Raw genomic sequence first — 26,602 nt, 5'->3', positions numbered from 1 at the left:
TCCCTATGTCCGATCTCCAAATAGACTATACGGTAATGCCTAAATCCGGCGGACATCGCTACCTACTAGTAGTTGTGTGTACCTACTCAGGTTGGGTAGAAGCATGTCCTACTCGTACAGAGAAAGCAGGAGAAGTTGTGCGATTCCTGTTGCGAGAAATAATACCCCGATATGGACTACCATGCTCTATAGGATCGGATAATGGTTTAGCCTTTGTTCACCAGTGCCTACAACAACTGACTCATATGCTTGGTATTAAGTGGAAACTTCATACGGCATATAGGCCTCAGAGCTCTGGGAAAGTGGAAAGGATGAACAGAACTATTAAGAACCAATTGGCAAAGATATGTCAAGAAACTCAACTTAAGTGGAATGTTCTTTTGCCAATAGCTCTGTTGCGCATTCGTAGTACACCTACCAGAAGGATGGGTCTCTCACCTTTTGAAATTATGTATGGGCATCCACCTCCTGTACTTGGTAACTTAAGGGGGGATTTAAGTCAGTTGGGAGAAGGAATTACCCTGCAGCAGGTTGTAGAGTTCGGTAAAACTATGGAGGAGGTACAGATATTACCTGTGAATATTTATCCACCTGTCCATTGTTATCATCCAGGAGATCAAGTTTGGATAAAGTTTGGATAAAGGAGTGGAACAGTGTACCGTTGGGGCCAAAGTGGAGGGGTCCTTATGTTGTTCTTTTGTCTACCCCTACAGCTATAAAGGTGGCTGAAGTGACTCCGTGTATTCATCACTCCAGGGTTAAACCAGCAGCAGTAGATTCTTGGCAAGCTACACCAGATCCAGAGAATCCCTGCAAGATCCGGTTAAAGCGTGTAACTCAGTCGGAGTGACGAGGAGATATTGGGACTTCAAGAGTAAACAAAGAGATCAGCAAGTAGGTGTTTTGACGGCTATAATAAAGCCTGACCACCTACCCACGATACATAGCCAGAGTGTCTTGAAGGGACCTCTGTGAAGGGAAGAGAGGACTTGAAGGACTCCATTCCTTGCAGCCCTTACATCCTGGAAGCTGAGGTGCCATCGCACGGTCGAAGAATGAGGACAAAGATGTCAGGAGTGATGTGTTTTATAATGTATATGTGTGTGTTTTTAATTATTCAGGAAGGTAGAGGTACCGACACACCTGGCTGTGAGGTTTGCATTAAGACTACAAAAACAGGTAATCATATTTCCCAGACCCTTATTTGGCATTCACAATATGAGTGTAAAGGATATGTATCTAAGTGTAGATACTTAGGTATAGATTATAGTGTATGCCATTTAGGAGTAGGATAACCTAAGTGTTTTAGTCCAGAGTATCAACCCCGTACAAATTGGTTGACCCTTCGGAATGGAGACTCACAGGGGACCATAATAAATAAGACAATACTAGAAACCGTACATTCTTCGGGTGTTCTGCTATTTGATGCATGTAAGGCGAAATCAAGTGGTAGAAAAACGTGGAATGAATGCGGGGATCTTAAATGGGAAAGAACGTATGGGTCTAATGATAAGTATATTTGCCCCAGTAGTAAGAACAAGTATATAGATCCAAAATGCCCAAATAAGAATTATAATTATTGTCCATATTGGTCTTGTGTAGGGTGGGCAACTTGGGGACAGACAGTAGATAAGTGTCACGATACCTTACCTGGCCTCCTCGGACCCACGCAGCACAGCATCCTCCTTCACTGAGCGGCAAGGCACTTCTGACGCCGGCCGCTCACTCAGCTCGGAATTTCTAGGTTCGGCGCATGCGCGCCACTGCCGTCGGCTTGAAGCCGACAAGGTCCTGACGCGGCCGTACCCCCGGACCTTTTGGGGGCGTGGTTTTAGCAGTAAGACGCCCTAGTGTGGTTCTTGCTGGTTCCCCTAGTGCTACTTTCTGTGATATTTGTATTCTACCCTGGTATTTGACTTTTGGCTTCTCTATTCGACTACTCTACTCTCTGGTTCCCTGTACTTTGGCTTGCTTATCGTTATCCCGTCTTCTGTTATCCCTTGACCTCTGGCTATCCCATTTGACTACTCTAACGTGAGTCCGGCCATTCTAAGGTCCGGTATACGTTCTATAGTTAGGTTACACTCTGCGAGAAGGGGTCACTGCCGTGACATTACACTAGGGCCATGGACCCTGCAGGTGTTAACCCTCTTGGGCTTGGTACTGACAATAGGTTTGAGGAACTGGACCATCGTATGGACCAGATCGCTCTCGCCGTACAGACGTTAATTAACCGTACTGCTTATCTCCAGCCGGAGGAGCAGACTCCTAGTCAGAGACCCCAGGAACATCCCATGGAAGTGCTACCTACAGGCACTTCCAATCAGGCTACAGCGCCTCTCCGGTATGGGGGTGATCCTAAGGGATGCAGAGGGTTCTTGAACCAGATAAGCATCTATTTTGAACTCCATCCTAGAGCGTACCCTACCGATAGGGCATGTTATCACCCTGTTAGTAGATAGGGCCTTAACCTGGGCTAATCCCTTGTGGGAAAATGACAACCCAATTGTCTTTAATTATATAAACTTTGTTGCAGCTTTCAGGAGAACTTTTGATCCCCCAGGCAGAAAGACTAACGCTGCCAAATCCTTGTTACGTTTAAGACAAGGTACCCTTTCTCTTTGGAGTTCCGTACTTTAGCTGCAGAAGTCAGATGGAACGAACAAGCTTTCGTGGATGTGTTCCTGAATGGAGTGTCTGACAGAATCTTAGATGAAGTGGCCACAAGAGATTTACCAGACACTCTAGAGGAATTGATAACATATTTGGCTCATATTGACGAACGCCTTAGGTATAGGCAGAATACCAGAGAGAGACCTAGGAGGGTGCCGGAATGTCTTGCTCTGACTTATCCCTCGTCAGAAACCCCAACAGTTACCCCTCCAGAACCCATGCAATTAGGGTCTACAAGATTGTCTGAGACAAAGAGACAATACCGTAGGAGGGAAGGTTTATGTTTATATTGTGGCAGGAAGGGACATACACGAGTGAATTGTCCTAGCCGGCCGGAAAACTCTCGCACCTAAGTCCGCAGGGGGGACAGGCCTTGGGTGTTATGTGTATGTCCTCCTTCAATGATAAAAAAGATCTCCGGCTTCTTCTACCTATTACTCTAGAATGGGAGGGAAAGAAAGTATCCACCCTTTAATTGATTCTGGGGCTGCCGAGAATTTTGTGGATCACTTGTTCGGGCAGAAAAATAATCTCCCATTCCAAAGAAAATCTGCACCCTTGGCCGTTGAGGCCATAGATGGTAGACCACTGTCGATACCTCTTATTACCCAGGAAACCATTCCCCTAGTATTATCTACAGGTCTCCTTCATAGGGAGGTTATCACCCTGCAACAGATAACATCCCCTATTTTTCCTGTAATACTTGGGTTTCCTTGGTTAGCCCAGCATAATCCTTCGATTGACTGGGAGAAGAGGGAGATTCTTAAATGGGGAGAATCTTGTCACAGTAAATGCATTACTCCGATCAAACCAGTGGGTTTGATCAATATACCTACTATGGAACCATTGACCACCCAAATACCCAACCAGTATATTGATCTTAAAGATGTCTTTGAACCTAAAGAGGCAGAAAGATTACCTCCTCATCGTCCCTATGATTGTTCTATTGAATTGTTGCCCGGCACTATGCCTCCACGAGGTACAGTTTATCCCCTGTCGATAGCCGAGAATAAAGTATTGGAGGAATACATTGCTGAGAACTTAAAGAAGGGGTTTATCACTAAATCTTCATCGCCTGCGGGCGCTGGGTTTTTCTTTGTATCTAAGAAAGAGGGGGATTTAAGACCCTGTATTGATTACAGAGGGTTAAATAAGATTACTATACGTAATGCTTATCCTATCCCCTTAGTGACTGAACTATTTGACAGGTTGAAAGGAGCTACTGTCTTTTCTAAACTGGATTTGCGGGGAGCATATAATTTAATCAGAATAAAAGAGGGGCATGAATGGAAGACTGCTTTTAATACTCGTTATGGTCATTATGAGTATCGAGTTATGCCCTTTGGGTTATGCAACGCCCCAGCAGTCTTCCAGGACTTCATTAATGATGTGTTACGAGACTTTTTACAAATGTTTGTAATAGTATACTTAGATGATATCCTGATTTACTCTAAAAACATGAACGAACACTATGAACATGTCAGATTGGTTCTTTCAAAGTTATTAGAGAATGGTCTCTATTGTAAATTGGAGAAATGTTTGTTCCACAAGGAAGAAGTGCATTTCCTGGGATACATCATTTCTAGTACGGGTTTCCAAATGGAGCCGAAAAAGTTAGAGGCCATTCAGCAATGGCCCTTACCAGTTGGACTTAAAGCAATCCAACGCTTCTTGGGGTTTGCCAATTACTGTCTAGGGCAAAAAGCTTATGATGATGATACAAAGAATACAACTTGGTGGTCAGCTTCAAATGTCTCAGAACCACCTAACCCGTTTGCAAGTTATACCAATTTAAAGGATGTGTGGTTTGACCTATCTGCTACATCAAGTTGGAAAGCCCCAGCAAATTTGTACTGGATCTGTGGTAAGAAAGCCTATTCGGAGTTACCACAGGACTGGGAAGGGGCATGTGTGTTAGGTATGCTCAAACCATCCTTCTTCTTGTTGCCTATTGAAACAGGAGAGACTTTGGGAGTTAAGGTATATGATGTGAATCATAGAAAGAAAAGGGGACCCCTAGAGATAGGTACCTGGGAAGATAATGAGTGGCCTCCCCAGCGTATTATAGATTATTATGGGCCAGCTACGTGGGCAGAGGATGGTACTTTTGGATATAGAACCCCAATATATATGCTCAACCGTATTATAAGGTTACAGGCAGTGGTTGAGATAATTACCAATGAAACATCGCAAGCGCTCAATCTCCTAGCGAAACATAATACTAGGATGAGGACAGCCGTTTACCAAAATAGATTAGCCTTGGATTACCTATTGGCAGTAGAGGGAGGTGTATGTGGGAAGTTTAACCTAAGCAATTGTTGTCTTCAAATAGATGATGAAGGGCAAGCAATAGCTGAGCTTACTAGCCATATGGTTAAACTAGCGCATGTGCCTACCCAGGTATGGAAAGGGTATAATCCAAGTTGGTTTGGTAACTGGTATGAGCAGTTTGGAGGACTTAAGGCATTGGTAGGTGGAGTCACGCTAATCTTGATGCTGTGCCTTCTCCTACCATGTCTGATTCCTTTGGTAGTTAGGTCTGTGCAGAGCATTATAGAGAATATAGCAGAGAGAAAGGCTGCTGCACAGATAATGGCTATATATAGGTATGAGGCTCTAAATCAGGGAGAACTAGTACAGGAAGAGGAATGTTGAGGTATTCATATCGTTAGGGAGTCGCAAAGTCTGGTCTGGTTCATAGCAACCTGAGGTGTAAGCAAACTATGGTTAAGTGATGCATCTGGAATTGTGAAATATCAGAAGCATCAAAGGGGGGAATGTGGTGGAATCTCAGTAAAAATAAATTTACTAGGACAAGATTGCCACATGGTATGTGCACTTGCATATGTTGATGTATCGGTCGGTTGGTTGCACGTAGCTAAGATACAATCAACAGAGTACTGAGCAAGTGTAGGAATACAGGATATACGAGTATTTCCCCTCCTCCATTGTGCTGGGCAAACCATGTGGTCAAACAGGAATTTAGTCTCTATTCAGTTGATTAGATAAGAGTATGTGTAGGTTGAACTGATTATGGGAGGAGCTACATGCCTATATAAGGGACCTACACTGTATGATCAGGACTCAGACTTTGCTGTTTTTTGGTGACATTAGTCCCTCTGAGTCCCGGTCGGTGAATCGAATAAAGAATCTCTTCCTTCCTGAAGAAACCTGTGTCCATCTCTCTGTGCTTGGCTTCCGTCAGTTTCTCCGGTATCACCAGGGGGTCAAACTATTCTCAAACGGTTTAACCACAAAGGAGCCGTTCCGTATGTCCCCCCAGGCGGCATCCAGCTCCTGAATCTCAGCTTCAGGAAGCGAGGACTGTCGCCTGATTGGCTGAGAGAGGTCAGCTAACGCTCTCAATCAGTGACTACCAGATCATAAGACAGGCTTGGAAAGAATCGTACCCAATGTAGCAGGGAGCATAGCGGACTTAGGGAAGCATAGGGACTTAGGGAATTTTTCTGATTTGGCTATCTGGATCTTAAATTTGATATTAACTGTGAATACTCATTTAAGTGAATAACCCTGTATGGTCCGTATTTTCACCTGCCAAAAGCATTTTTTACCATAAATAGAGCAAGGGGCCTCACACGCTGTCACATGCACTGCAGTTGATGTGATGTTTCTCACTTTTGCGGGAGGAATATATTGATAGAAATACAGATGTTACTCTGTTGAGACACCGATGTGCTCACAATAAAATAGCATGTTTGCATCATAGGGAAGCTCTTGTTTGTGCCTTTCTTCCGAAGTGCTCCTAAGTAAATTCAAAAGCACAGAGCGGAGGTAGGAGAAACCAGGAATATATGGTTGTGGCACTCACCCTAATATCGCAAGCAGAGAGGATGGGCAGTGGGTGCTGGAAAATCCCGTGGTTATTGTCAAAGTGATTGAAAATGGTTTGCTATCATCTGAAGGTGCTATATAGAGTCCTTGCTTGTGCTCCGTCACTCCAATATGCTGTAGTGGTTGTGGTGCTTGGAGTCACACTTAAAGTAGGGATTAATTACAGACTTATTCTCTATAGTGAATTTCAGGATTTAGGCCAAAATAGCCAAATGTGAGAAATTGTCTAAATTAATTCTGGTTTTAGTTTGGCTGTTGTTAAGACCTGCAGTGGTTATGGTACTGCGGTCTTCTATTCCTTTCCCAACAGCTGAGCCTAAGTGATTATAGCTACAGCAGGGAGTAGAGGAATAGTAGAGATGAATACAGCTTCCAAGACGATTCTTCACAGCAAATAGAATATTCCCCAAACATGAGCCCAGACTTCATGAAGGGTGTAACAGAACTCACCTTTATTGAAACAGGCTGGCTTTTATGAGAAATCCTCCTGCAAGAGGACCTCCCACAGCAAACAAATTCATTAACCAATCGTTATACAGTATTTCACTAATACACGCCTTCCCTCTGCCTGGGAGTAGTGATGTCGCGAACATAAAATTTTCGGTTCGCGAACGGCGAACTTCCGCAGATGTTCGCGAACCGGGCGAACCGCCATAGACTTCAATGGGCAGGCGAATTTTAAAACCCACAGGGACTCTTTCTGGCCACAATAGTGATGGAAAAGTTGTTTCAAGGGGACTAACACCTGGACTGTGGCATGCCGGAGGGGGATCCATGGAAAAACTCCCATGGAAAATTACGCAGTTGATGCAGAGTCTGGTTTTAATCCATAAAGGACATAAATCACCTAACATTCCTAAATCACAATGGATATGGATTGACACCTGATATATCACATATTGACACCTTGACATATGGATTGACACCTGTCCTCAGAGACCCTGATACACACTGACACAGAGCAGAATAGGGACTGTTCCCCCTACATAGGGTTACTTGGCAGATATGGATTGACACCTATCCTAAGGATCCCTGATACACACTGACACAGAGCAGAATAGGGACTGTTCCCCCTACACAGGGTCACTTGGCAGATATGGATTGACACCTATCCTAAGGATCCCTGATACACACTGACACAGAGCAGAATAGGGACTGTTCCCCCTACATAGGGTCACTTGGCAGATATGGATTGACACCTATCCTAAGGATCCCTGATACACATTGACACAGAGCAGAATAGGGACTGTCCCCCCTACATAGGGTCACTTGGCAGATATGGATTGACACCCATCCTAAGGATCCCTGATACACACTGACACAGAGCAGAATAGGGACTGTTCCCCCTACATAGGGTCACTTGGCAGATATGGATTGACACCTATCCTAAGGATCCCTGATACACATTGACACAGAGCAGAATAGGACTGTTCCCCCTACATAGGGTCACTTGGCAGATATGGATTGACACCTATCCTAAGGACCCCTGATACACACTGACACAGAGCAGAATAGGGAGTGTTCCCCCTACATAGGGTCACTTGGCAGATATGGATTGACACCTATCCTAAGGATCCCTGATACAGACTGACACAGAGCAGAATAGGGACTGTTAAATAATAAATTGGAAAAAAAAATGGTTGCAGCTTCCGAATAAATCTAAAATGGATGCTGTCCAGAAGGTGGGAGGGTCTGCTAGGGAGGGTGTGCTGCTGATTGGCTGGAATGTGTCTGCTGACTGTGAGGTACAGGGTCAAAGTTTACTCAATGATAAAGAATAGGGGGCGGACCGAACATCACATGTGTTCGCCCGCGGCCGCAAACATGCTATGTTCGACAGGTACTGTTGTTATGGTACTTTTTAGCAGTAAACCAAAATGTTTAAATGTCTATCTGTTCCTGTCCAAATTAAGAAAATTGAATTGCGTATATACGCTGAAGTAATTAAGTCTGACACACGGAGTTCAGGTTAAAATAACTTCGAGAAAATTTATTGGCAAGTGAAGAAAAGCGGGCGCGCAGGCCCTTTTAAGAGACATTTTACGTCATCATTGATTATCAATATATTAGTGAATAAACATCATTAATTGGGTTAATTGTTAAGTGTCTGAATTAGTGTCCACCTATCAGTATAATTAATTGGCTCAAAAACTAAGTGGTTAGTCCCGTGCCCACCCACCAAGAGGTGGTATTATTTTGGACACGGGTGGGGACAAGGGGGTCTGGAGCGTCATTTTAGACGGTCAGTGATCTCAGACCTCGTGGCCAGGTGCAAGGTCTCTTATGAATAGAACATTTCATTACTACTGTGTTCTCATGGCCTTCAAATTATACTATGTTGCGAGTTAGGGGAAAGTCAGCAGTTCCTGAGTTAGTCATATCTTTAAAGAAAATACAGTCTTTGTCCATTGTTAGATGTGCTGAGAAATTCTGTCATGTAATGTAGTTTTAAAATGAAGAAGTTAGGTTATGAGGACAAAATGGAGGAATGAAGAAGTCAGGTTAGGAGGACAAAATGGAGGATTTGTCACAGTATGAGATTAAAATGGAGTTAGTACAATAATTCAATACAAGTACAATAAAGATTTTTAATAATTCTACATCAGTCCCCCCTATGAAATGTTAGATTCTAAGAGATAAAACTTTATTTGTTAGTATCAGAAGACGTGTTAACCCAAAGGCACAGAAACCCCGCAGAGGCGGCTCTAGACTTTATGAGGCCTTAGGCGAAACGCAAACATGAGGCCCCACTAACAAAAAAGTGTCACATATACACATTGATGCACTGTCTACCTGTGTATGTGCCTGAGAGTGTGTCTGACAGAGAGTATCATTGTGTGTGTGAATGTATGTCTCTGTGAGCATGTTTGCGTTTTTGTCTGAGACCCTGTGTATGGGGTAGCTGCTTGAAGTGTGTTGTGTGTATGGGGGCGGGGTGATGGTGAGAGGCGGGTGATGGTGAAAGGGGGGTGATGGTGAGAGGGAGCGGGGGTGTGATGGTGAGAGGGAGCGGGGGGTGTGATGGTGAGAGGGAGCGGGGGGTGTGATGGTGAGAGGGAGCGGGGGGTGTGATGGTGAGAGGGAGCGGGGGGTGTGATGGTGAGAGGGAGCGGGGGGTTGATGGTGAGAGGGAGCGGGGGGTTGATGGTGAGCGGGGGGTTGATGGTGAGAGGGAGCGGGGGGTGATGGTAATGTGAGAGTGAGGGGGGGTAATGGTAATGTGAGAGTGAGGGGGGGTAATGTAAAAGTGAGGGGGTAATGTAAGAGTGAGGGGGGTAATGTGAGAGTGAGGGGGGTAATGTGAGAGTGAGGGGGGTAATGTGAGAGTGAGGGGGTAATGTGAGAGTGAGGGGGGGTAATGTGTGAGTGAGGGGGCATAATGTGAGAGTGAGGGGGCATAATGTGAGAGTGGGTGGGTAATGTGAGAGTGGGTGGGTAATGTGAGAGTGGGTGGGTAATGTGAGAGTGGGTGGGTAATGTGAGAGTGGGTGGGTAATGTGAGAGTGAGGGGGGTAATGTGAGAGTGAGGGGGGTAATGTGAGAGTGAGGGGGTAATGTGAGAGTGAGAGGGGGTAATGTGAGAGTGAGAGGGGGTAATGTGAGAGTGAGAGGGGGTAATGTGAGAGTGAGAGGGGGTAATGTGAGAGTGAGAGGGGGTAATGTGAGAGTGAGAGGGGGTAATGTGAGAAGGAGGGGGTGATGGTGAGTGGGGTGAGGCTGAGGGTGGTGACGGAGGGTTATGCTGAGGGTGGTGGGGTGAGGCTGAGGGTGGTGAGGGGGGTGATGCTGAGGGTGGTGGGGGGAGTGATGCTGAGGGTGGTGGTAATGATGAGGGTGGTGGTGATGATGAGGGTGGTGGGGGATGGTGGTGATGATGAGGGTGGTGGGGGGGTGGTGAGGCTGAGGGGGTGGTGGGGGATGAAGCCGAGGGTGGTGGGGGGTAAAGCTGAGGGTGGTGGGGGGTAAAGCTGAGGGTGGTGGGGGGTAAAGCTGAGGGTGGTGGGGGGTAAAGCTGAGGGTGGTGGGGGGTGATGGTGGTAGGGGGTGAGGCTGAGGGTGGTGATGGTTGTGGGGGGTGAGGCTGAGGGTGGTGGCGGGTGATGGTGAGGGGTGATGCTGAGGGTGCTGGGGGGTGATGGTGAGAGTGGTGGGGGGTGATGGTGAGGGTGGGGAGGGGTGATGGGGGGTGAGGCTGAGGGTGGTGGGGGGTGATGGTGGTGGGGTGATGGTGAGAGTGGTGGGGGGTGATGGTGGGGGGGTGAGGCTGAGGGTGGGGGGTGATGCTGAGGGTGCTGAGGGGTGATGGTGAGAGTGGTGGGGGGTGATGGTGAGAGTGGGGAGGGGTGATGGTGGGGGGTGAGGCTGAGGGTGGTGGGGGGTGATGGTGGTGGGGGGTGAGGCTGAGGGTGGTGTGTGATGGTGGTGGGGGTGAGGCTGAGGGTGGTGGGGGGTGATGGTGAGAGTGGTGGGGGGTGATGGTGAGAGTGGTGGGGGGTGATGGTGGGGGGGTGAGGGTGAGGGTGGGGGGGTGAGGCTGAGGGTGGGGGGGTGAGGCTGAGGGTGGGGGGGTGAGGCTGAGGGTGGTGGGGGGTGATGGTGGTGGTGGCGAGGCTGAGGGTGGTGGGGATGATGGTGGGGGTGAGGGTGGGGAGGGGTGATGGTGGTGGGGGTGAGGCTGATGGTGGTGGGGGTGAGGCTGAGGGTGGTGGGGGTGATGGTTGTGGGGGGTGAGGCTGAGGGTGGTGGGGGTGATGGTGAGAGTGGTGGGGGGTGATGGTGGGGGGGGGTGAGGCTGAGGGTGGTGGGGGTGATGGTGGTGGGGGGTGATGGTGAGGGTGGGGAGGGGTGATGGTGGTGGGGGGTGAGGCTGAGGGTGCTGGGGGGTGATGGTGAGAGTGGTGGGGGGTGAGGGTGGGGAGGGGTGATGGTGGGGGGTGAGGCTGAGGATGGTGGGGGTGAGGCTGAGGGTGATGGTGGTGGGGGTGAGGCTGAGGGTGGTGGGGGGTGATGGTGAGAGTGGTGGGGGGTGATGGTGGGGGGGTGAGGCTGAGGGTGGGTGAAGCTGAGGGTGGTGGGGGTGAGGCTGAGGGTGGTGGGGGGTGAGGCTGAGGGTGGTGATGGTGGTGGGGGGTGAGGCTGAGGGTGGTGGGGGGTGATGGTGGTGGGGGGTGAGGCTGAGGGTGGTGGGGGGTGATGCTGTGGGTGAGGCTGAGTGTGGTGGGGGTGATGGGGAGGGAGAGCCTACCTTTCCCTGGTGGTCCAGTGGGTTCCCTGGTGGTCCGGTGGCCACTGCTTCCGGTCTGCAGCTCCGCATAGCTGCAGACCATGTAATCTCACGAGATTTCAGCGCGTTGCCGCGGTAACCCGCGGCAACGCTCTGATTGGCCAATTCTCGCGAGTCACATGGTCTGCAGCTCTGCACACTGCGGAGCTGCAGACCAGTGTCTGCGATGGTGGCCGGGCAGCCAGGAGGGGCCTCGCACCCGGCGGCATACCGGGCAAGCCGCCGGGCCCCCTCCTGGTGTCAGGTCCTCGGTCACTGACCGAGGACCTGACACACTCTGCTCACAGGTGGTTTAGGCGGCCGCGAGGCCCCCGCCAGCGCGAGGCCTTAGGCGGCCGCCTAAACCGCCTAATTAGAGAGCCGCCTCTGAAACCCCGTGGCCGCTAGCTAGGTGTTAATGCAAAGTGCAAGTCTGTCCCTAGAGCTGACCCTAATAGGCTAACTCATCGTCAGTATGGCTCTCGAACACTTCACTCCCATGGGTGGCCCATGATGGCTTGCCCACCACTTCTCCACACGGGGTCTTTACCATTCACTGACAGATGCTGTCCCTAAGCTGGTCCCTTCCTAGAATTCTCGCACTTTATCAACAAAAGGGATAGTTTGCAGCAGTAAACAGGGTGAGTTGAGATCTTGGAAATCTTGGTCATCAACTTCGAGATGTGTGAAAGTGGGTGCCGCTTGATCAACAGTCTTCATGAGGGATTTTCTCAGACAAGGGAGGACACAACAAAAGAGAAGAGCAAAGATAAAAAGAAAAATTATTATTGCCATACCAATATGCATTAAAGCTTTTTGCCATCCTGTCATCCAACCAAACCATCTTTCCCAGGGATCTTTTATCCCAGAATTCCTTTTTAACTCTTCAGAAAGGTCATTTAATTTTTCTATGGCTAATGTAACTTTACCATTAGGGCCTGTGTTTTCTGGGATGTAGGTACAACATGTCATGGTGTCGGGCAAAATTTTACATACCCCTCCTTTTTCGGCTAAGATCATATCTAAGGCCATTCTATTCTGGAAGGCCATTTGGGATGTGGCCTGCAACTGTTCGGCCAATCCCTGGAGGGCATCTCTGGTATAATTAACAAAACGCTGTTGATTATAATAAATGTAATTTATCCAATTTAAATTCTTGTTTGTGGTAACTATGGCAAAAAGTGATTCAAATCCTGCAGCAACTTCACCTCTTGCTTTAAATTCATTGGGCACCCCCCTAGGCACCCCAATGGCATCAATATAAACATGAGGGTCAAAACTTCCCTTCACTGGGGCTTCGCGCTTAACCTTAGTGTGTCTGGACTCATGAGTAATGAGGTGTGTGTCAGAGATGATGTGTATGGGCATAATGGCTTTAGCCAAAGTACACTCCCCCCACCACTCCTTGTCCATTCTGGATCTTAACTGTAAATCCCCACACAACCAGTAAATATCCCCCAATGACCTAGTGTGAAACTGCAACAAGTTCATGGAGACATTTCTGTAGGTAGCACAATACCCCTTGGAGAAGTTACCCAAGAATCTGCCAATTCCATCATAATTAGCATAACAAGTGTAATTACCTTTATATACTGTAATACCATCTGGGGGTTTGACATCCTGGGTTAGGAGAGGATACTCTTTTGTCCATGCTATACATATGGACCTGTTAAAATCATAGTGATAGGCAAAAAGGCTCAAAACACATGCTTCTATATCTACTGGCAGGATTAAAGGCACAGTGCCCAGGTGAGGCCGGGCACCGCCACACACATAGCATGCAGTCTTATTATGCTTATTAGCATTATATTTCATCCATTCTAACCATAAATTTACATCATTAAAACCTGTTTCTGCGGCCATGGTATCTTCAAAGGTGGGGTTTGCAATGGCCATCATATCTTGAAAGGTCTGGATGTGAGGTTTTAATGGATTGGGGACCATATGGGTGGCCCCTTGCCACTCAGAAGAGTTGCACATATCTTTAAGGTAGAAATGCCCTAACTTTTTATAGGAACCCTTTTTCCAATACATTCCCATTACATATTGGTCTGCATCTGTTGGACTTGGATGCTCAATATTAAGAATTAATTTCAATGGTGTACCTCCCCCAGGCTTTCTCAAAGTCATTCTCTGGAGAAGGGATCTACCCTGATCATCTACTTTAGATAAGGCACTTTTTGGCTTGTAACCCCAGGCAGGCCTGGCATTCCATCCCGCCGCCCCCCAATGGTCACAATTGTGCCCCCATTGTTTGTCCACTACACAAACATATGGGTCTTTTGAATGGGGAATATCTCTATAGATGTTCTGAATTTGTGATGTAGGGAACGGGCATTCTACAATATCACAATAATCAAAGGTATAGGTAGCCACATGGGTACATGATGAATTATACCAAAAGGTGTACCCACTAACATCCTTAGTAATGGCTACCTGCTGGGCCTTAATTGAACTAATTAAGGAGATTATGTACCAGAGGTACATGCTTGTGCGGTATCTGCTTCCTCTGGGGCAGGAGACTTCTTGCAATGGGAAGCGTGGATCCAATTTGGCCTGCCGGCCACTTTGACGGAGGTTGCGGTGATCAGGAGAACTTGGAAGGGACCGTCAAATCTTGGTTCCAGGGTATTTTTCCGCACAAATTTCTTAACCAGAACCCAATCTCCGGGAAGCAGGCTGTGGGTACCTGTATCCAAATCGGGATCTGGAATTGAAGAGAAAACTTGGGCATGTATTTTGTTTAAGGCACTTGCAAGTTCAGTTACATAGTCTACTAAAACATCTGATTGGAGCTGTAACTGTTGCGGATAATAACAACCTAGTCTGGGTGCTGTTCCAAATAGAATCTCATATGGGGATAATGAGTGCTTCCCTCTAGGTGTGTGCCTAACGCTGAATAAAGCTATTGACAGGCTTTCTGGCCAGGGCATCTTTGTTTCTTGTGACATTTTTAACATTCTGGCTTTTAGAGTGCCGTTCATGCTCTCTACTTTACCACTACTTTGCGGGTGGTAAGGGGTGTGAAAGGCTAGGGTCACCCCCAGAGCAGTCCAAATTTCTTTAGTCACTGTTGCTGTAAAAGCTGGGCCTTGATCACTTTCAATGACTTCTGGAAGTCCAAATCTACATACAATGTCCGTAAGTAGACGTTTTGCTGTTGTTTTTGCAGTGATATTGGCCACTGGGTAGGCTTCTGGCCAGCCTGAAAACATATCCACTATCACTAGTGCATATTCATGAGGCCCACTCTTGGGCATTTGTATATGGTCAATTTGAATTCTCTGGAATGGGTACATGGGTTTTGCCAGGTGTTTTGGAGGCACCTTGATTGGTTTTCCTGGATTGCATTTTGCACAAATGACACAGGCCCTACAGAAGCTGTTGATTAATGTTGTGATTCCAGGTGCTTCATAATACTTCTGTATGAGGGCGGCCATTAAGTCTTTTGACAAATGTGCAGGTCCATGTGCCCATTGGACAACGGCTGGATATAAATTCTTTGGAAGGCAGAATTTGAAGTTGTTGTAGTATACCCCATCTTTTAGGACAGCTCCTTTCTTCTTCCATTTCTGGATTTCTTCAGGGGTAATTGCAGCTTGCTGCAATTACAGTAGGAATTGCAGTAGGAAGAGTTTGCAGAGCAAAAATAGGAACTTCTTCTTGTCCGGATACTTCTTCATCCACTTCCTGCAAATCTCTGGCTGCTTGCTTAGCAGCCTGATCAGCCAAATGGTTGCCCTTTGCTTCATCTGTATCCAACTTCCCATGTGCCTTCACTTTCAGAACGGCCACCTCTTCAGGGAGTAGGAGGGCATCCATTAGATCCTTGATTGCAGAGCTGTGTTTGACTGGTGTACCGGCAGTGGTAAGAAATCCTCTCGTCTTCCAGATGAGGCCGAAGTCATGTGCCACACCCAGAGCATATCTTGAATCTGTATAGATGTTGGCACGTTTTCCTTCGGCAATTTTGCATGCTGAAGTTAGGGCTTGTAATTCAGCTTCTTGCGCAGACATTGCTGGTGGCAAAGGTGATGATTTGATAACTTCATCTGTTGTGGTTACGGCATATCCTGTATGGTATCTTCCTTCTTCATCAGCATACCTTGATCCGTCCACAAACAGGGTAAAATCTGGATCTGGTAATGGATTCTCATGCACAGTTGGTAAGTGCACTGTCTCCATCTTCATTTGTTCAAAACAGTCATGGGGTGTTTCTGGATCATAATCATTCACTATGACCAGATCTTGAAATTCTTCTTCCAGGAAATGGCGTGGCCATGCTTCCAGAAGGTCAGTTGTTGGGTATTTGACAATACCATTTTCCTGTAGCTGTGATTCATCCATGGTGGCCCATAACTTTGCCATGGGCCCAAGATAATTCCATGACCTTGTCTTCAACTTGGTAACAGGAATATGTGGGATAGCAGTATCCCAATGGCGGTAGAGGTAGTTGAGTTCTTGAGGTAGTTGGATCAGAACCATGCTATTGCCTTCAGAGTCACAATAGAAATCTTGAGCGGTGAGCTTCACCTTTGTCCAGTGGTATAGCTCATCTTCATAGCAAGGTTCAGGAGTAATATTTGGTTTGTACCACGTGGTACAGAAGGCGTACTCCGGGCCTTCACACAAAGGTGTATCTTCTTCATGAAATGTGAGGTCTGGATGCATTCTCTTGATGCACCCACAGAGAAGGTAGATGTAGGTTTCATCTATGATAAACCCATAGTAGATACCCCCCTCAGGGAGTGGAAGAAGAGTGGATGGATTAAGAATTTGACATCTTTGTATGGAAATGTTGTCAGGCAGGAGAAGATGACATTGCAGGCGTAGGTGTCTGGCAGGAGACACGTGCTTGAGCTGGACTTGGTTGATAATGGCAGAGATGTCATGAGGGGCCAAAACAACCAGAGGGTGGCCAAGGACCAGGTCTGAGGTTCTTTCAATGAGTTCTCTTGCAGCAAAAACAGCCCTAAGGCATGAAGGGGTCCCCCTGGCCACAATGTCCAGTTGACATGAGAAATATCCAATAGGCCTCTGGCGGCCTCTTAAATCATTAGTTTGGGTAAGCACTCCTGTAGCATGGCCTTGTCTTTCCGAGACAAATAATTTGAAGGGTTTGGAATAGTCTGGTAGGCCCAGTGCAGGAGCGGATGCAATAGCACGTTTTAGGGTGCGGAAATTGTCCAGAGCTTCATTGGTCAGGCCAAATGGATCTGACTTGAGTGCATCATAGAGGGGTTGCATAAGCAGAGAGGCTTCTGGAATCCATGCTCTGCAATAGGAGATGAGGCCTAAGAAGGCATGAAGAGATTTTGCAGTCCTTGGAGGTGGAATATCCAGTACTGCTCTCACCCGGTCCCGAGTGAGATGTCTGGTACCTTGAGATAGGCAATGACCAAGGAAAATTACTGAAGGTTGACAGAACTGCAGCTTGAGGAGTGAAGCTTTGCATCCTTGTTCTGCCAAATAGCAAAGGAGACTAAGTGAACACTTTTCAGTAGTGGGAATATCATCTCCACAGAGCAGTAAATCATCCACATACTGGAGTAAAACAACTTCTGGGTGTTCTGCTTGCCATGGGTCAAGGATGGTACACATGGCTTTTGCAAATTGGCTTGGAGAATTTTGGGCCCCTTGGGGCATGACAGTCCAGGTATACTGTTGCATTTCATGGGTGAAAGCAAACAGGTATTGACAGGATGGGTCTAGTGGAACACTGAAAAAAGCATTAGCCAGATCAATGACTGTGAAATACTTAGCAGATGGTGGGACTCCAGAGAGCAGAGTATGCGGGTTTGGTACAAGAGGGGTATCCAGGACAGTTGCTTCATTAACTGCACGGAGATCCTGGACCATCCTGTACTTCTCTGGCTCACCTTTTGGAGTTTTCTTCTTTACAGGAAATAATGGAGTATTACACTCTGATTTACATTTCACTAAAGCACCCTTCTCCAAGAGTGCCTTGATGTGGATTGAAATGGCTTCAGCCTGAGCTGGTTTTAACGGATATTGTGGTTTTCTTGGTAATTTAGCTCCTGGAATAAGCCTTACCACCACAGGTGGGACATTTAGGTGACCTATGTCCTCTGGGCCTGAGGACCATAAGTGAGCAGGCACCTGGGTCATTAATATTTCTGGGAAATTGGACCTCTGTTCTGCTGCTTGCCCATGGGGTTCTGCTAACTGCAGCATCAGAGGTATGGAGCATAAGGCTGAGGTATCTGAATCAGATAGAGGTGTAGACATTTCTACTTGTCCATCTGGAGTGAAGGTGATAGATGCCTGCAGGCGTGAGAGAACATCAGCGCCTAACAGGTTAATTGGGCAAGTGGAGGATACTACAAAACGAGCAAGCAGGCTAGAGCCAACTCGTAGTGGAGTTGTTAAAGGGCTGTGTCTTGGCTGGCCATCCACTCCAACACAAGAGACATCAATATTGGACAGAAAAGATGGGTCTGGCAGGTCTTGTTCTCGCAGAACACTACGGGCTGCACCTGTGTCAACAAGAAATGTGGTTGGTTGGCCCTCAATGGGTAAAGTCACTGTAGCAAGTGGCCCCCCCCTCTCCCCTGTAGTCACTGCCATGACAGGGGTTAATGACACAGGCTTGCCAATTTCCTAATCATCAGGTTCCTCAACCAGAGGAACTGTGGTCTCGGCCTTAGGGGCCGGTGCTGGCCTGGAAGGCTTTCTTGGCTCTCTTTTAGGTTCTGGGCAATCACTTTTAAAATGTCCCTTTGCTCTGCAATTAAAACAATAACCATCTTCTGGTTTGGTGCCTTTGGGGATAGGGGTGGTGCGGGACACCATGAGCGGAGCAGAACTGGGTCTTCTTGGGGTTTGGGCAGATTCTAAACCTCTAGCAACCAGGAGTAAAGTGTCCAGAGGAACAACCTTATATTCAGGGCGTGCAGCAATGATTCCTTTGCGTATGAAATCTTTAACACCTTGGACAAAAGCACCGGACAGCATTTGTGAATGGATCTTATCAGTAAGATCAAATCCTAAATCGGTAAACATTTGATACAGTCTTGCGTGAAACCTTTCCACTGATTCCCCTTTATCTTGTATAACATCAGTAAGGCCAGCAGCCTGATCAGCAAGTTTGTCCTTAGCCCATTCTCTTAATTGGTTGCAAAAAGTTACTCCGGAGGGGTAATCAACATCACTGGAGAGCAGATCCGTACTGAGGTGACGGGCCATGCTGGGCCAATATGCATCCCCTGCTTTAATAGCACAAATACTCAGTAAATCACGCCATGCGGCGGAATAAGTCTTTTGAATCTGAACTATCCCTCGGTAAAAAGGCATAGGCTGTTTTTCTGGGTCAGGGAGTGATTTCATTAAAGCACTAGCTTGAGTGGGGTTAAAAGCAACATATTTGGGAGGGGCCCGTTCTCCCCGACCCTTGTGTCCAAAGGGATCATCGATAGAACGATGAGCTGAGGCTCCCACAGCCTCCAATGAATCCTGGGATACCCTGTCATCCTCTTCCTCCTCTATTTCTACGATCTGGGCCCTTCTACGTGAGGGGCCCGCTTGAGGTGTCAGAACCGGGGGATGGGAGGGAGTCCCAGATGCAGGGGTGGCTTGTGGGTCGTAGTCGTGGGATAAGTAGTCACCGGGAAGTACCGGCATCAGGGCTGAATGACTGGGGGCCGCCATATTGGGGGCGGGAAAGGAAGCTGCGTTTGGGTTAAGGGAAGAAGCGGCGGCCATGTTGGATGTGGGCACATCCGGGGCAGACTGTGCCGTACTGGGCATGACCGGAACCTGGGGAGTGGCTTGGGGAAGGGGGTATGGATAGTTTGGATAGGGCAGGGCCATGGGATACGGGAAGGGGTATGGCCAGGCTGGGGAGGGCAGGAGAATTGGGTGGGGATTTGGGAAGGAGGTGGGATACTGGACCGGGGCGGAGGCGGGCACGGGAGAGGACGGAGAAGGATTGGTAGGGGTGGGTGTGGAAGGAGGAGCCGGAGCAAGAGAGGAGGAGGTAGTTAGTTGGGCGGATGCAGAAGGGAGGGTAGAGTTGTTAACGGAGAGGGAGTGTAGAGAAGAAATGGCAGATGAAATGTTAGGATTAGGTGCAGAAGGTAGTGCAGGGATGGATGAGGATGATGGGAGTGTTAGAGATGGGAAAGGGGAAAAGAAAGATCCGTCAGAATTCAGGACCGGGCAGACAGGGGAGGTGGTGGGATGAGCATCGGGAGGATTGGGAGTGGGGAACATAGTCAGCTGGCTATCACCTACTGCTGACTGAACCTTGGGGATAGACATCCCCTGAGCGCCATTTTGGGGCGCTGGCTGAGGGAATGCCCCAGCAACACAGTTATTATGATACACAAACAATTTCACACCTTTGTGATTTATTTCTTCTTCAACCCAACCTTCTTGCTGAATAGCCTTCGCTACTCTGTACCACGCTTCAGCAGTCTTTAATAAATCGTTATCTGTAAGCTTGCCTTTCTTCTCTGTCAGTAATCTACGCCAGCTTTCTGGTTGTAATCTACCACATGAAGGCACAGCAATTTTACACACTTTAGCAATTCTTTCAACACCTTTAACCATTTCCTCTCCCTCTCTGTCTTCAACTAAATCACATGCGAGCCAGCCCCTACCGGGCTTGCCCAATTCCTGCCCCATATTCCCCCTCCCCCCTATACCAGCGTCCTAGATATAGGGATAGACAAGGGAAAAGGAACAAGAGCGTCTACAATGCTCGACTGCCACTCGGGGAAAGGGGTGGGTCCCCCCTCAAGTGCGTCTTCCCAAAACGTAGACTAGTCACTGAATCCGCCTACCCGAGGTGGTAGACACGGATTGGAGCGAGGTGAGAAGTGTGTGACCAATCACTTCTCTGTCAAGAGGAATAGGAGTGGATAGAATAATAATAATAAAGTGAAGTATAGGAAAGGGAAAAGGCAAGGGAAAAAAAAAGAAAATCCTTAGAGACAGACACAGGAGTTTAAATGACTCCTAATTAAACAAACAAAACAATAATACAATTGAAATACAGTGCATGCATCGCAGTTCAAATAAAATCAACAGTAAACCTTTCCTTTACTCGTGTGCTTACTCCAAAGTCACCTCCCTCAACCCCGTAGTGTCTCCGCTCGGAGAACGACTTCCTTAAGTCTCACTACCAAAGGCCACGGAAAACAACTGACACCGGTCCGAGATCCGTTAGCCTCCCTCGTTACAGCCGGTGGCTCTGCAGAAGTCTCTACCGTGTACCTGGAGGTGATCAGTCTCCTTTCCTTCCCCCTGGATTCCTCCGTCCAACAGCGTCTTCCTTAGGACGGCTCACCGGCCAGACATAGCCCGGTGCCCCACGTTGGGCGCCAAGTTGTTATGGTACTTTTTAGCAGTAAACCAAAATGTTTAAATGTCTATCTGTTCCTGTCCAAATTAAGAAAATTGAATTGCGTATATACGCTGAAGTAATTAAGTCTGACACACGGAGTTCAGGTTAAAATAACTTCGAGAAAATTTATTGGCAAGTGAAGAAAAGCGGGCGCGCAGGCCCTTTTAAGAGACATTTTACGTCATCATTGATTATCAATATATTAGTGAATAAACATCATTAATTGGGTTAATTGTTAAGTGTCTGAATTAGTGTCCACCTATCAGTATAATTAATTGGCTCAAAAACTAAGTGGTTAGTCCCGTGCCCACCCACCAAGAGGTGGTATTATTTTGGACACGGGTGGGGACAAGGGGGTCTGGAGCGTCATTTTACACGGTCAGTGATCTCAGACCTCGTGGCCAGGTGCAAGGTCTCTTATGAATAGAACATTTCATTACTACTGTGTTCTCATGGCCTTCAAATTATACTATGTTGCGAGTTAGGGGAAAGTCAGCAGTTCCTGAGTTAGTCATATCTTTATAGAAAATACAGTCTTTGTCCATTGTTAGATGTGCTGAGAAATTCTGTCATGTAATGTAGTTTTAAAATGAAGAAGTTAGGTTATGAGGACAAAATGGAGGAATGAAGAAGTCAGGTTAGGAGGACAAAATGGAGGATTTGTCACAGTATGAGATTAAAATGGAGTTAGTACAATAATTCAATACAAGTACAATAAAGATTTTTAATAATTCTACATCACTATTCGCCAGCGAACCGTTCGGGACATCACTACCTGGGAGATATTGAGAAAAGTTAAGGAATAAATCAATTATCTCCAGGCAAGGGCACACATTTTCCCCAAAAGTTAGAACACCCCTTTCCCCACAAAATACATATCCCCTGATAGCCCCGATCTGGGGGACAAACATATCCAAATTTCACCCAGATCGGTTCAGGAAAAGTGTTGAAGTCATGTTTTACCGACCACACACGAGGCTCCTGCCCAAAACAGTTCCACAAATTCAGCATGTGCGGTCGGTCAATTGGGAAAAAGGTGAAAAGCGAGCAAAATACCGAATAGATCCTCCTGGCTCATAGCAGCGATTGTTCCCCTTGTCTGCACGAACATAACTACCGAATGCCGCTTTCTGGCTGTTCGGTAAGTGGGAGAAGCTGGTGTTCGGTAGTTTTCAGCGGTGGTTCGTGAGGTTGAGTGTCCGATTTTAGTTCCAGACACTCGACAACCAAGTCCCGCTGACTCCCCTCGTGCGAACAAGATGGCCGCCGTTTTCTTTTCCACGTGGCGTTCGGCTAAACGAACAGCGGCCACCCAGGGAACACTTAATCAACGGTACTTTTGAACTTAACAAGCCAGGAGGGTGGTCGGTGTTCGGTAGTTTCAAACTGCCGAACTAATAACCAATATTTATACAGCAAAATGGAGAAAACACACAAATATAGAAGAAAATGTCGAAATAAAGTCCATTTTCTTCACAGCTGTTTTGATCTTAAAGGGAACCTGACACTACTTACCTGACCCTATTGCAACCTCTTGGTACTTTTTCCGGTGTTCTTCACTGATTTGACCTGCTTAATAATGTTTCAAGAAGGACAAACCTTGATGGCGTCTGAATGGAGTGATGTCAGTCATTCCGTTCCTATACTTCCTTGCCATTGCTACCAGCACCAGTTATGGAGTTATCATAGCAACAACAGAACATTCACTGTGATTGCTATGGATAGAGAGCTGAAGGATGTCTGGGGAAGGTCCCTTCTGCTCTTCCTGTCCATCAATTATTTGGCATAGAGTCTATGTTGAAGGATTGATTGACAGATGGTAGAAAAAAATATTCTTAAAGAAACTTTTCTCCCAATTTATACATTTACTAGAAAAACAGCTAGTACAATGCAAAAATGAATTTAATTTCATGCTCTTTCCAAAGAGCATGAGTGGTTTGGGGAGTGACAGGTTCCCTTTAAATGTACAGCAATTCTCACTTTAGGGAATAGCACTGTTTCTGATGGTAAAGGAATAACTTTACAAGTGGCAGAGCTTTCACCATGAAATTTGGTCTGCAACGGTAGTGGGAATCAATCATTGTCTTACGCGATAGGATCTGTAGAGGGTCATGTGGGGTCCTCCATTGACATCCGTATTGTAATCTCAAGCATGCAGGAGAGTATAGCAATGATGTGGCTTCTCACAGTTAAATCACTAGAAGCTGAAGAAAGAAGACAGCTTCAGGTAAGTATAACTTTCTTCCGCTACACTCCAAGCTGCAGTGTTAGCCTGAAGCGTCATTGCAAAATATGCAAAGACCACCGATGGTGACAGAGCCGCTTTGTTCGATAAACTCCTTGAAGAGCCTCTAGGACCAAGGGGAACAGCGACACTGCACCCAGACCACTTCAATGAGCTGAAGTAGTCTGGGTGCCTGTAGTGTCCCTTTAAGGTCAGCAAAAATGTAATAAAGTGAACAAAAAATCACGCACGTTTGTTTGTTTTCAAGTCCATATTTATTATTCCACTTGTACAAGTTTTCACACTCAGCTAGAAGAGTAAACAGGTAGATTCAATATAAATAGTGAGAAACAATGAAAACAAAATAATTTCACTTATTAAAAAAACATTTATTAAGGGATATTCAAGTTACCTTTGTGGAATTGTTGTTATGTAAATTATTATTATTGCCATTTATATAGCGGCAACAGATTCCGTAGCGCTTTTCAATATTATGATATACTTAAACCATGGAAATGAAGGAAAAACGTTAAGGGTTTATTTACTAAACAACAAATTATAGTGATTTATGAAAAAAATAATTCCGAATTGAGACAAAAATAACCCATGAGAAGCATTCTATTGGCTGAGAGACCTTTATTACTGGACATGACAATTTACTAACTTGCTCATTAAACAGTACAGCTCAACTTATTTTGGTTTAATTATGTTGCTGGGTATTTCTTATTTTCCATATGTTATCTTTTATACTGCAGATCAACTTATGGCCATCAGACTCCCAGCAAGTAGGACTTAGTTATCACTTGTAGTCCAAAGGGCTCTAGGGGGTAGAAGGGGGTTAAATTTACCTCTTTCTCCAGCGCCGGGCGGGGGACTCTCCTCCTCCTTATCATTCTCAATGCTTTCCTATGGACGCTGGCGTCTTCTCACTGTGAAAATCACAGTGAGAAGCGCAGAAGCGTCTCTAGCGGCTGTCAATGAGACAGCCACTAGAGGCTGGATTAACCCTATTGTAAACATAGCAGTTTCTCTGAAACTACTATGTTTATAGAAGAAAGGGTTAATCCTAGCTGGACCTGGCACCCAGACCACTTCATTAAGCTGAAGTGGTCTGGGTGCCTATAGTGGTCCTTTAACTAAACAACAACACATTGCTGTAAACATACAAAATTAAGCCTTGCGCTCAAAATCTCACTCCTGGGTGGCAGCAATGACTATAGTACACATCAGCCCCAATACATACAAAAAAAAAGAAAAAAAAAGTTACTTGCGCACTATCCTGAATCCCAATGCACATTTAAATAACTTTTTTTTAGTATCTCGCCAATAGCCATTGAAGTGTAAGCTCACGCGTCACATCAAGGCAAAACCTCTTACAGTGCACCTTTATTGTACCTATTGTACAGAGCTATAAGCTTGCGCTTTATAAATAATTTTAATAAATACAAACATACAAAATGAAGTCCTGAGCTCAAACTCCTACTACTCTAACCTGCAGTTAGAATATGTAACAAAACTTGTCCTTTCTTTTTCAGTTCTTCATTTCCTTTATTAACATACATGTCAGTAATTACTATGATCTGAGAAACAATAACCCTGTTCTAGAATCCTGGACCCTGGGGAGTTACAATGAATCCACTGTCAGACACTGCAAGGATCATGTGACCCACTTCCTGGCAAGCTGCCCACACCAAACATGGCGGAAACCGAGCCATACTGACAATCTATCCTTCACATCTCCTCTATGGTCTGACGTCATCTTCCTACTCTGCCGGAGTAAACAGTGCATTACACGGAGCCCTCAGACAGCGGCACACGGTACGGCAAGCGTTAGACTCGGCCACACCCGGCACTGGCAGAGGAGGTGGGCGGTCTGAGCTGGCAGTTGGTGGTGGCTGGGAGTTGTGGGCGGTCTGAGCTGGCAGTTGGTGGTGGCTGGGAGTTGTGGGCGGTCTGAGCTGGCAGTTGGTGGTGGCTGGGAGTTGTGGGCGGTTTGAATTTCCCGCTGTGTCGCGCTCTCAGGTGTTCGTTGGGAGTGGGCGTGGTCACTGCGTGCATTGGCTGACACGCGGTCACATGTCCCGAGTACTGACTGTCTATCATACATCCTGTGCATGGATACATTGTATACACTGAGAACACAGCAACACAGGTAAAGGACAGACACAGAGCAACACAGGTAAAGGACAGACACAGAGCAACACAGGTAAAGGACAGACACAGAGCAACACAGGGAAAGGACAGACACAGAGCAACACAGGGAAAGGACAGACACAGAGCAACACAGGTAAAGGACAGACACAGAGCAATACAGGTAAAGGACAGACACAGAGCAATACAGGTAAAGGACAGACACAGAGCAACACAGGTAAAGGACAGACACAGAGCAACACAGGGCAAGGACAGACACAGAGCAACACAGGGCAAGGACAGACACAGAGCAACACAGGGCAAGGACAGACACAGAGCAACACAGGGCAAGGACAGACACAGAGCAACACAGGGCAAGGACAGACACAGAGCAACACAGGGCAAGGACAGACACAGAGCAACACAGGGCAAGGACAGACACAGAGCAACACAGGGCAAGGACAGACACAGAGCAACACAGGGCAAGGACAGACACAGAGCAATACAGGGAACAAAGAGACAGACACAGAGCAATACAGGGAACAAAGAGACAGACACAGAGCAATACAGGGAACAAAGAGACAGACACAGAGCAATACAGGGAACAAAGAGACAGACACAGAGCAATACAGGGAACAAAGAGACAGACACAGAGCAATACAGGGAACAAAGAGACAGACACAGAGCAATACAGGGAACAAAGAGACAGACACAGAGCAATACAGGGAACAAAGAGACAGACCGCAACAGAGGTAAAGGAGAGACAGACACACTCTAATACAGATAATGTAGATACAGGCAACTTCTGCAATACAGTCAAGAGTTAGAGACAGACAGCTACGAACATAAAAACAGGGTAGAGACTGAGACAGCCAATGCAATACAACAACTTCATTTATGCATCCAGACCAGAGACATACTTGTGGAAGTCGTTTCCTTCTTACAATACATTAATAAAGAGGAAACACAAAACAAATAAAATCTACTTCATAGATAACCACAGACAAATGCAGAAAACTATATTTAAAAATAAATAAATATATATATATATATACACCCACACACACCCACATCTGCTTCATGTATATACCCA

The 26,602-nt window shown here is 46.6% G+C and overlaps 1 protein-coding gene across 3 annotated transcripts in view; it reads left to right on the top strand.

Moving 5' to 3' along the window:
• The window catches only part of TBC1D31 (TBC1 domain family member 31), a 98,710-nt gene that overhangs the window by 37,562 nt on the left and 34,546 nt on the right, over positions 1-26,602 (top strand). The window contains exon 1 of one of the 3 annotated variants that reach the window (XM_063451092.1): positions 25,080-25,197. The exons of 1 other annotated variant lie outside the window; for it this stretch is intronic. The gene's annotated coding sequence lies outside the window, so the exon portion shown is untranslated. Of the gene's footprint in view, positions 1-25,079; positions 25,198-25,508; positions 25,532-26,602 lie in introns of those variants that run through there. One more of the 3 variants, XM_063451094.1, reaches the window with a different exon arrangement.

Source organism: Pelobates fuscus, chromosome 4 (genome assembly GCF_036172605.1).
Source record: "Pelobates fuscus isolate aPelFus1 chromosome 4, aPelFus1.pri, whole genome shotgun sequence".
NCBI lineage: Eukaryota > Metazoa > Chordata > Amphibia > Anura > Pelobatidae > Pelobates > Pelobates fuscus.
Note: the sequence above shows the minus strand (reverse complement) of the source record. Positions and strands in the feature narration are given on the sequence as shown.